Consider the following 10,522-nt stretch of genomic DNA (forward strand, 5'->3'; position numbering starts at 1 on the left):
CGACTGGTCAGAACGAGCAAGACAGACTCAACAGTAAAGATGTCAGGAGAATCAAAGAAAAAGAGAGAAGGAAACCGACTCACCAGAGGCGGAGGGGCAGCACATGAATACGACTCCTTGCCGAACTGCCACTCTTTGTTGAGGTCACAACTCGCAAGATAGTTCACCATGTAGGCTACCTCCTCGTGAGGCATCTCCTTGGTGCACATTCAGCTCGGGTCTCGGTGCCTGCTCATCTGGCAGATCATGTGGGGGCGACTTTGGAGGGGCAGCACTCGGCGCGCCATGAAGGCGGCCAACAAGTCTGGCCCAGTCAGGCCCTCCGACTGCGCCAGCACTCGAAGCCGCGCAACGGCACCGGCTCCTGCAGGCGTCAGCGTCCGGGCCCGGTGCGACCAGTTGGGCTGTCTCCCAGCCGGCGGGCCGGCTACGTAGGCCGGCAGGTTGACCCAATCACCCTCCATGGAGACGTTCTTCACGTAGAAGTACGACCGTTGCCACATCTTCACCGAGTTGATCAGCCTGATGGAGGGAAATGGGTTGTCGGCCCCCGACCTCCGCACGACGATGAACGTGCCGCACTGAGCCGACACGCCCGCGGCTTGGGTGCCGATCTTGGAGAAGAAGAACTCCCCCCAGAGCTCGATGGTGGGGAGAACACCGATGAAGCCTTCGCACAGGGTGGAGAAGGCGGACAGTAGCACCACCATGTTGGGGGTGAGGTGGTGCGGCTGGAGTCTGTAGAACTCAAGGAAGGAGCGGAAGAAGTTGCTCGCCGGAGGCCCAGGCCGCGCAGGCAGTGCGAGCGGAAGACGACCCGCTCGCCCTCCCGCGGCGCTGGCAAAATTTCTCCCCTCCGCACGAGGCGGACCCTCACAAGGTCCTCGCCGGGCAATCGACGCATCTTGCGGAGGAAGTCGATGTGATCCTCGTGGACCTCCGAACCATCCCAGGTACTGGAGTGCGCTGTCAGGGGCGTGACGGTGTAGGAAGAGATCATCGTGAGCGGACCGCTGCAACGTTCAACGAGGCTCGAGGTGCAGAGAGAGAGAGAAGAAGGAAAGGAAGCAGTGGGGAGGCGGGACGCGCGTGCTCCGCCATTTCCGCTCCTCCCCCTACTTATAGCCCAGTGGGCTGCGAAGCCGAGGGGGCGGTTGTGGGATTTACTATGCCCACTACCCCACGCCCCCATGTTTATCGCACAAAGTTACTACGCGCAGTAACTCCGTGGGAACCTCAACCGCCCCCCATGGCCTCAGCGGATCCGCTCGCATGCCGAGGCGTGGTAGTGGCGGGCCCCGCCTGCGGACATGTCCCATTTCGTGGACGGGTAGGTAGGCTGGCCCGGCCAATCGTTGCCACGTAGTGGGCACGAAGTGGGTGGCGGCCAGGAAGCTTAGCTTGTACACCACTGAGTTCCCGCAGGGGATTCGAAAGTATTTTTTTGGACAAGTCAAAGTCAGGCGACTCTGACTCCTACCAGTCGGCCCGGCAGAGTCAAGCGGAGTCCCCACCTCAAGTACTCGGAGAATGATGCTACTGAGGCTCCTCGGCTAGATGTCCATGATGCCTCATCAGCTTCGGGGACTACTGTCGGAGTAATGGGCCGCGGGTAGGCTAACCCGAGGCCCATAACCTTTCAAGACATCGGGGCTTACTGCGCCCCTCAAGACAACAGACGGAGAGCCTACTTCAGGAAGGCGGTTGGAGGAACAACCGGCAACCCATATGCGTCCGAGTCCTAGAGAAGAGATCAAGACCGGCCGACTCCGACTGGCGGCTTCCAGAGAAGCCGGCCACGGGGAGTTGGCCCACGACACTAGCAAAGCCCATGCCCTCATCAGGGGGGATGGGACAGGGAGTGGCGATAGTAAAGCCCACTCTCTCCCCTTTTCCGGGGGATGGCCAGGGCACAGTGCATTGTACCAGCGGAGATCTCCGTCTGACACAGCACTGTTGCCATGACATCCCTGACGTCAGCAACAGTGGGCAGAGTCATGTACCCACGACTGCCTGACGGTACGATCCACGAAAGACTAGCCCTACCAGTCAGTGAGAGTCCGGAAGACGGCAAGGTCGCCACCAGTCGGACCCGTAGGGAGCCGACCCACAGAAGTCGGCCTACCCCTCCCATGGGCCCCACGTGCCATTAACCAGACGAGACGGGGAGTGGCTACAGTAATCGCCTGCCAGGTGGCAGGACTATAGCCACAAGCCCATGACCAAGCCTGCGTTATTAGAAGCATGGCTACATTAATCAGCAGCCGGCAGGACCCGCCAGCGGCGGGTGCGGCCTGTTGGCTCCGTACCAGACCAGTCAGCTAGGCCCACCAATCGGTGGGCCCAGCAGTCAGCAGGAGGGCCCGCAGGCGAAGAGACTGACAGCTGGGCCCTGCGTCCATACAGTTTACCATTGTACCCCTGGGGGTAGGCTCATATAAACCCCCCAGGACACCCATGCAAAGGGTTCCGATTCATTAGAACTAGACCAAACCTTAAAGAAAGGGGAGAGCTAGCCCTGCCTTCTCCTATCCACAGATACAGCTTGAGGAGCGCCTTTGTACTCACTTTGCCTTAGTCATCATGCGGAGACCCTGCAGAGCAGGACTAGGAGTGTTATCTCCTAGGAGAGCCCCGAACCTGGGTAAACTACACCGGCGTTCGTGTCTACGCCTCATCCCATTTCTAGGCACCGGCGACGTTCTACTCACCCCCACCATGATAAGCCATCCATTGGCATATGTTGCACCCAACCCCCGACAATCATCATGTGAGATGGAGTAGCTTTCAATGGTGAACATCACTATGTTGATCATATCTACTATATGATTCACGTTCGACCTTTCGGTCTCAGTGTTCCGATGGCATATTTGCATATGCTAGGCTCGTCAAGTTTAACCCGAGTATCCTGCATGTGCAAAACTGGCATGCACCCATTGTATGTGAAGGTAGAGCTTATCACACCCGATCGTCACGTGGTGTCTCGGCACGAAGAACTGTCGCAATGGTGCATACTCAGGGAGAACACTTATACCTTGAAATTTTAGTAAGGGGTCATCTCATAATGCTACTGTCGTACTAAGAAAAATAAGATGCATAAAAGATAAACATCACGTGCAATCAAAATATGTGACATGATATGTCCATCATCATCTTATGCCTTTGATCTCCATCTCCAAAGTACCATCATGATCTCCATCGTCACCGGCATGACACCATGATCTCCATCATCTTGATCTCTATGAACGTGTCGTCACATGGTCGTCTTGCCAACTATTGCTTTTGCAAGCTATCGCATAGTGATAAAGTAAAGCAATTATATAGTGCTTGCATCTTATGTAATAAAGAGACAACCATAAGGCTCCTGCCAGTTGCCGATAACTTTAACAAAACATGATCGTCTCATACAACAAATTATATCTCATCATGTCTTGACCATATCACATCAGAACATGTCCTGCAAGAACAAGTTAGATGTCCTCTACTTTGTTGTTGCAAGTTTTATCTGGCTGCTATGGGCTTCTAGCAAGAACCGTTCTTACCTACGCATCAAAACCACAATGATTTTTTGTCAAGTGTGCTGTTTTAACCTTCAACAAGGACCGGGCGTAGTCAAACTCGATTCAACTAAAGCTGGAGAAACACACACCCACTAACCACATGTGTGCGAAGCACGTCGGTAGAACCAGTCTCATGGACGCGGTCATGTAATGTCAGTCTGGGCCGCTTCATCCAACAATACTGCCAAATCAAAGTATGACATGCTGGTAAGCAGTATGACTATTATCGCCCACAACTCTTTATGTTCTACTCGTGCGTATAACATCTACGCAAAGACCTGGCTCGGATGCCACTGTTGGGGAACGCAGTATTTCAAAAATTTCACCTACGGTCACACAAGATCTATCTAGGAGATGCATATCAATGAGCGGGGATAGTGTGTCTACGTACCCTCGTAGACCAAAATCGGAAGCGTTTAGTAACGCGGTTGATGTAGTCGAACGTCTTCGCGATCCAACCGATCCAAGTACCGAACGTACGGCACCTCCGCGTTCAGCACACATTCAGCTCGATGACGCCCCTCGGGCTCTTGATCCAGTTTAGGCCGAAGGAGAGTTCCATCAGCACGACGACATGGCGATGGCAATGATGAAGTTACCGGCGCAGGGCTTTGCCGAAGCACTACGACGATACGACCGAGGTGTGTAACTGTGGAGGGGGGCACTGCACACGGCTAAGACAAATCTTGGAGTGCCTTTGGGGTGCCCCCTGCCAACATATATACAGGAGGGAGGAGGAGGAGGCCGGCCTAGGACGGCCGTGCCTATAGGGGGAGTCCAACTAGGATTCCCAATCCTAGTTGGAGTCGCCTTCCTTTTCCAAGAGGGGAGAGAGGGAAGGAGTAGGAGAGGGAGAAGGAAAGAGAGGGGGCCGCCGCCCCCTCCCTAGTCCAATTCGGACTTGCCATGGGGGGGGGGGGAACCTTTGAGGCCCTTCTCTCCTTTCCCGTATGGGCCATTAAGGCCCACTACTTCCCCCGGCGAATTCCCGTAACTCTCCGCTACTTCGAAAAATACCCGAATCACTCGAAACCTTTCCGATGTCCGAATATAGCCTTCCAATATATCGATCTCTACCTATGGACCATTTTGATAGTCCCCTTCATGTCCGTGATCTCATCCGGGACTCTGAACTACCTTCGTTCATCAAATCACATAACTCATAATATAAATCATCATCGAACATTAAGCGTGCGGACCCTACGGGTTCGAGAACTATGTAGACATGATCGAGACACATCTCCGGTCAATAACCAATAGCGGAACCTGGATGCTCATATTGGCTCCTACATATTCTACGAAGATCTTTATCGGTCAAACCGCATAACAACATACGTTGTTCCCTTTGTCATCGATATGGTACTTGCCCGATATTCGATCGTCGGTATCATCATACCTAGTTCAACATTGTTATCGGGAAGTCTATTTACTCATTCCGTAATGCATCATCCCACAACTAACTCATTAGTCACATAGCTTGCAAGGCTCATAGTGATGTGCACTACCGAGAGGGTCCAAATATACCTCACCGATACACGGAGTGACAAATCCTAATCTCGATCTATGCCAACTCAACAAATACCATCGGAGACACCTGTAGTGCATCTTTATAATCACCCAGTTACGCTGTGACATTTGATAGCACACAAGGTGTTCCTCCGGTATCCGGGAGTTGCATAATCTCATAGTCAGAGGAACATGTATAAGTCATGATGAAAGCAATAGCAATAAAACTAAACGATCATTTATGCTATGCTAAGGGATGGGCCTTGTCCATCACATCATTCTCTAATGATCTGTTCACGTTCATCAAATGACAACACATGTCTATGGTCAGGAAACTTAACCATCTTTGATTAACCAGCTTGTCAAGTAGAGGCATACTAGGGACACTCTGTTTTGTCTATGTGTTCACACATGTACTAAGTTTCTGGTTAGTACAATTCTAGCATGAATAATAAACATTTATCATGATATAAGGAAATATAAATAACAACTTCATTATTGCCTCTAGGGCATATTTCCTTCAGCTTTTGACTCATATTATGCAATTAAGAAGAAAACCACTAGAAAATATGGTACTTGTGCGGTGAAAGCTTGATATGCACAAGGCCAACGATAGGATGCAATGGACCTTCTTAGAGGCATTTTTTATGTTTGGGATCGTTATGGAATGTGTTAGATCGATGAAATACTAGGTACGAGTGAATTTTGAGCTAACTGGTTATTTTGTTCCTTCCAGGGAACTCGGATAGGGCGACTGTCGGTGTCAAAACCGGCGGATCTCGGGTAGGGGGTTCCGAACTGTGCGTCTAGGCGGATGGTAACAAGAGGCAGGGGACACGATGTTTTACCCAGGTTCGGGCCCTCTTGATGGAGGTAAAACCCTACGTCCTGCTTGATTAATATTGATGATATGGGTAGTACAAGAGTAGATATACCACAAGATCAGAGAGGCTAAACCCTAGAAGCTAGCCTATGGTATGATTGTTGTTCGTCCTATGGACTAAAACCCTCCAGCTTATATAGACATCGGAGAGGGCTAGGGTTACACAGAGTCGGTTACAATGGTAGGAGATCTACATATCCGTATCGCCAAGCTTGCCTTCCACGCCAAGGAAAGTCCATTTTGGACACGGGACAAAGTCTTCAATCTTGTATCTTCATAGTCCAGGAGTCCGGCCGAGGGTATAGTCCGGCTATCCAGACACCCCGTAATACAGGACTCCTCAGTATCCCCTGAACCAGGCTTCAATGACGACGAGTCCGGCGCGCGGATTGTCTTCGACATTGCAAGGCGGGTTCCTCCTCCAAGTACTTCATACAAGATTTCGAACACAAAGGTAGTGTCCGGCCTGCAAAATAAGTTTCCACATATTGCCATAGAGAGAATAATATTTACACAAATTTAATCTACTGACGTATTCCATAGCGTGACATCACACCATGGCCAAGTCTTTATTCGAATCATTTTACTGTCCCACCTCAGCGCGTTTAGCAAGGCGGTTTCCTTGGCACGTCTTGTCAAAGCAGAGATCGTGTCCCCTTATTCCGGGATTCTCATCAATACGAGCGTGGGTAACCCAACCGTACCCGTTGGTATGTTTTCTCGATCAAAGGCGAGTCCCAAACGGTCACGGGGAGGGCTCTTGGTATTCAACCTCTTATAAAGAGACCAAGGCCTTACTCTTTTCTTTGAATCTCAAACGAGTTCGCCCTTCGCCTCGAGTTCCAACACCCAAGGCTCCAGATTTCAGGCGCTCTGGACCTTCGACAATGTCCGGTTCCGACCTTCGAGGCCGATGGATGCCCTCCTCCGTCACGGAGGAGGACGTGCTGAAGTTGAGAGAGGCCAGGTTCTTGACCGGCGAAATCTCGCATAGGCTGCCTGCTCAAGGGTAGGTCATTCCCACTCCCAAGCCTGGTGAGAGTGTGATGTTCATGTCTCACTTACTTCGTGGGCTAGGCTTCCCGACGGATCCCTTTGTGAGGGGGCTCATGTTTTATTATGGGCTGGAATTTCACGACTTAGCTCCGGAGTCCATCCTCCATATTTCCTCATTCATCGTCGTGTGTGAAGCCTTCCTCCGTATTACTTCTCACTTCGGACTATGGCTCAAGACCTTCAAAGTAGAGCCGAAGATGATCGAGGGATGGCACGTGGAGTGCGGAGGTGCTTTTATAAGCAAGAATGGTGGTGCTCCATGGCCCGAGGGCTCTTTTCAAGAGGAGTCCAGCTTATGGCAACGAGAGTGGTTTTATATCACAGCTCCCAGGAGCACCAAGTGGGTGGCGCTGCCTGCTTTCCGCTCGGGTCCCCCGCCATGACTGGCGTCATGGGTCAATAAGGGGCTGGACTCGGGGTCGGCAAAGGACGTGCCCTTGTTGCAGGGCCGCATCCAAGATCTCCTAGAAAGATACATCAGTCTGGTTGTGGTGACGCAGGTTATGTTAATTTGCCGAGTTCTGCCATGCAAACGTCGCCCCCTCTGCCTGTGGGAGTTCAACCCGGAGGGACCACAAGTTCTCCAACATTTTCTTGGCATGACGCCCGTGGAGATGTACAAATTGTTCTTCGGACCACAAGTAGTGTGTCCGGATTCTACGGAGGATGCAGGTCTGAGCTGCAATCGTCCGGATACTCAAGTAAGTACCCTTGTGCCCGGACTCGCTATCCGCATATTTATCATAAAATTGCCCCTAAAAGAGCTGTCCTTTAAACAGGAGTGGATAGCGAAAGCAAAGCTAATCAGGTGTCTGGCCCCCTCCCCGAGACCACGCCGGGTCCCGTGCTAGTCAGGATGTTGGAGGTTGTGCCTTCAAAGGAAAGCGAGGGAGGGGACAAGGAAGCTACAGCCTCCTCGAAGGAGGTTGTCCGGAAGGGAGGAATCGAAAATTCCTCTCCTTAGGGGAAGAAGAGGACCACCTCTGAAGACCCGGAGACCATGGCCTCAAAGCGGGGGAAGAAATCTTCGCCAGAGGGTCCTGTGCTAGGGGATACTTCGGCCGAATTATGCCCTCAAGGGGATCAGCCTTCACCGAGCTGTAAGTAGAGAGGAGTTTTCTTTTGAAGAAACGAGAGAAATCCTTGCTTTATATCTGAGAAAAGTAATCAAAAATTTACCTTGTAGCTCGGACCTTAGCCCTTCTCAGCAGAGCTCGTCTTCGGGGGATCTTCTTCCAGAGATGATGGAGAGCGGAACGCCTCCCCCTGCCGTACCGCCTTGCGAGGCGGGCGACCCTGAGGTATCGTCGCGGAGGGTTTCTCCGAATTCGGCAGGGCCGGAAGGTAGTCATATGGCCCCCTAAAGCCCTCCGCATCCGGCCTTCAAAAAGGGCCATCGGACGAGTCCGGCGCCGTCTGGTGCGCGGTCGGAGGAGCTAAAGGATCTGCTAGGGCGAGCATCTATCTCAGAGGAGCACCGTGCATTGATGGGTACGGTGATTGAGAGGATTTCATCCGCGGAGAGCGGATTGCACGAGGCCGTCAGGAGTTTACTGACAGGTTTTGAGGTACGCGAAATAATGTACCCTTTTTGGACAGTTGCGCATAAATAAGATGCGCCCTGTGTAGATAGTAGCCCCTGAGACTGTGTGCGTTGTCAAAAGTGACGGCGCGCAGAGGATCATAATCCCAGGTCTAATATGCTGCCTTCATACGTAGGTGGCGAAGTGTCCGGTGGCAAGCCGGACTTACGAATTTGCCGAGCTAAAGCGGCAACTTGACATGGCAGATGCCGACATCACGCTTGTCAATAAGCGGCTTGACGAGGCACAAGGTATGTAATTCCTCCGGCGGCACCTGGTAAGAGGAGCTTTATGCCAGTATCTTACAATGTGTGCGCTTGATGCAGATGGTGCTGCTGCCATGGAGAATCTTCGGGCGGAACTTGCCCGAGCCAAGGAGCAAGCCAGGAAAAGTGATGCGGTTGCCAGAAAGGCAATTGAAGAGCTGAAAGCCGAACAGGCTGCTCACTGCCGAAGCAAGAAGGAGATGGCCGTGAAGCTGAAGAACACTGCTGACCGTTGCAAGCTTCTTGAAAAAGAAGATCGGGCGGAACAGACGGACCTGGAGAAGGCCGTTTCCGATGCCAAGGATGCTCGCTCTGCAATGAGAGCTATGAAGGAGGAGCTGCATCAGGACGGAGAGATCACGGCTGGAAAGCCCTTTATGCTGCGGAGGAAGTTCTGTGAACCTAAACATGCTCCGTTAGACCGGATGTGGAGTACGGCGGACACCTATCTGGATTTGGCAGCGAGTGCCGCAGATGTGGCCGAACACTTCCGAGATCATGAAGATCGCGAAGTGGAAAAGCTCTTTTGGTCACAGTTCCACAATCCGAAGCGTCCATTGTCATTAGCCGATCGTTTGGCCGAATGGGCCGAGCTAAATAGGTTGTCCGGACTCGCCATGAAGTATGTCATGAGTCATCTGTGACCAGAGAGGCTAGAGCCGAAAAGTTATTTCAACTTAGTGCAGCAGTTGCTTGGTGCGGCACCGCATATCAATGCGATGAAGAGGTCAGCGTGCATAGAGGGTGCACGGATGGCTCTTGCCCGTGTGAAGACATACTGGGCGGAAATGGAGGCCACCGCTGTTGCATCCCCAGACTCGAATGGAAGCCGAGTACCTGCCGAGCACTATTTTCAGGAAGTTCTGCAAGGCGCTCGTTTAATAGAGACGCAGTGCTCGAAGGATACTATATTCGAATAGCATATATTATTGTAAAACAATATTTTGATAAATTATAGAAGCTTTTTATACTTGTGCCTACAAGTATTATAATACCTCATGTGCGGCCGTTTAACATATATGTATATATAATCTGAAAGATGGCAGTCGTCGGCTTCAACCCCCACGCACATAATGCGGGGGTGTTCACAGAAGGCGCATTTTCACACTTGATCCAACGTCTTGGTCCTACAAAGGAGGTGATAGCGCAGCGAACTAGGCAATCGGACTATGATGCTTTATCACTTTCACTTAGCCATAGGAGTTTGACAGTGAGGCTACTTATATAGCCCCTGGTGGCGCCTGCGCTCGCCGGAAGTCGGGGCGCGTATGTGCCTGGCCGGGAAGCGGCCCTTCGTTAATGCAGAGGAATCCTAAAGATTCCGGTAAGTCATCGAGTGGTTGACCAGTCTCACGCTATATCATTACAGTCAGTTTTCGGCTTTCTCTACTGAGGTGCTCGCCTGGCCGAACCGGGGCACAATCGCAGTAGTTCTCCTGGTGCCGCCTTAGCCGATAGAGCGGAACGTAAGGTAGAAAAACACAGGAGCCAGGCAAACCCAATATTTGACCAAAGACATGATTGGGAGCTGATGCATATAAGGCCAAACTCGCGACGCCGAACACTTCCTAAGGTATTCGGTCTTTATGAGGGCGGGCGGGATAACGCCCTTAGTAATAAACCCCTAGTGTCCAGGTACGCGCAAAACTCTGACGTGGCCACATGCCA

The sequence above is a fragment of the Triticum dicoccoides genome, chromosome 7A (genome assembly GCF_002162155.2).
Source record: "Triticum dicoccoides isolate Atlit2015 ecotype Zavitan chromosome 7A, WEW_v2.0, whole genome shotgun sequence".
Lineage (NCBI taxonomy): Eukaryota > Viridiplantae > Streptophyta > Magnoliopsida > Poales > Poaceae > Triticum > Triticum dicoccoides.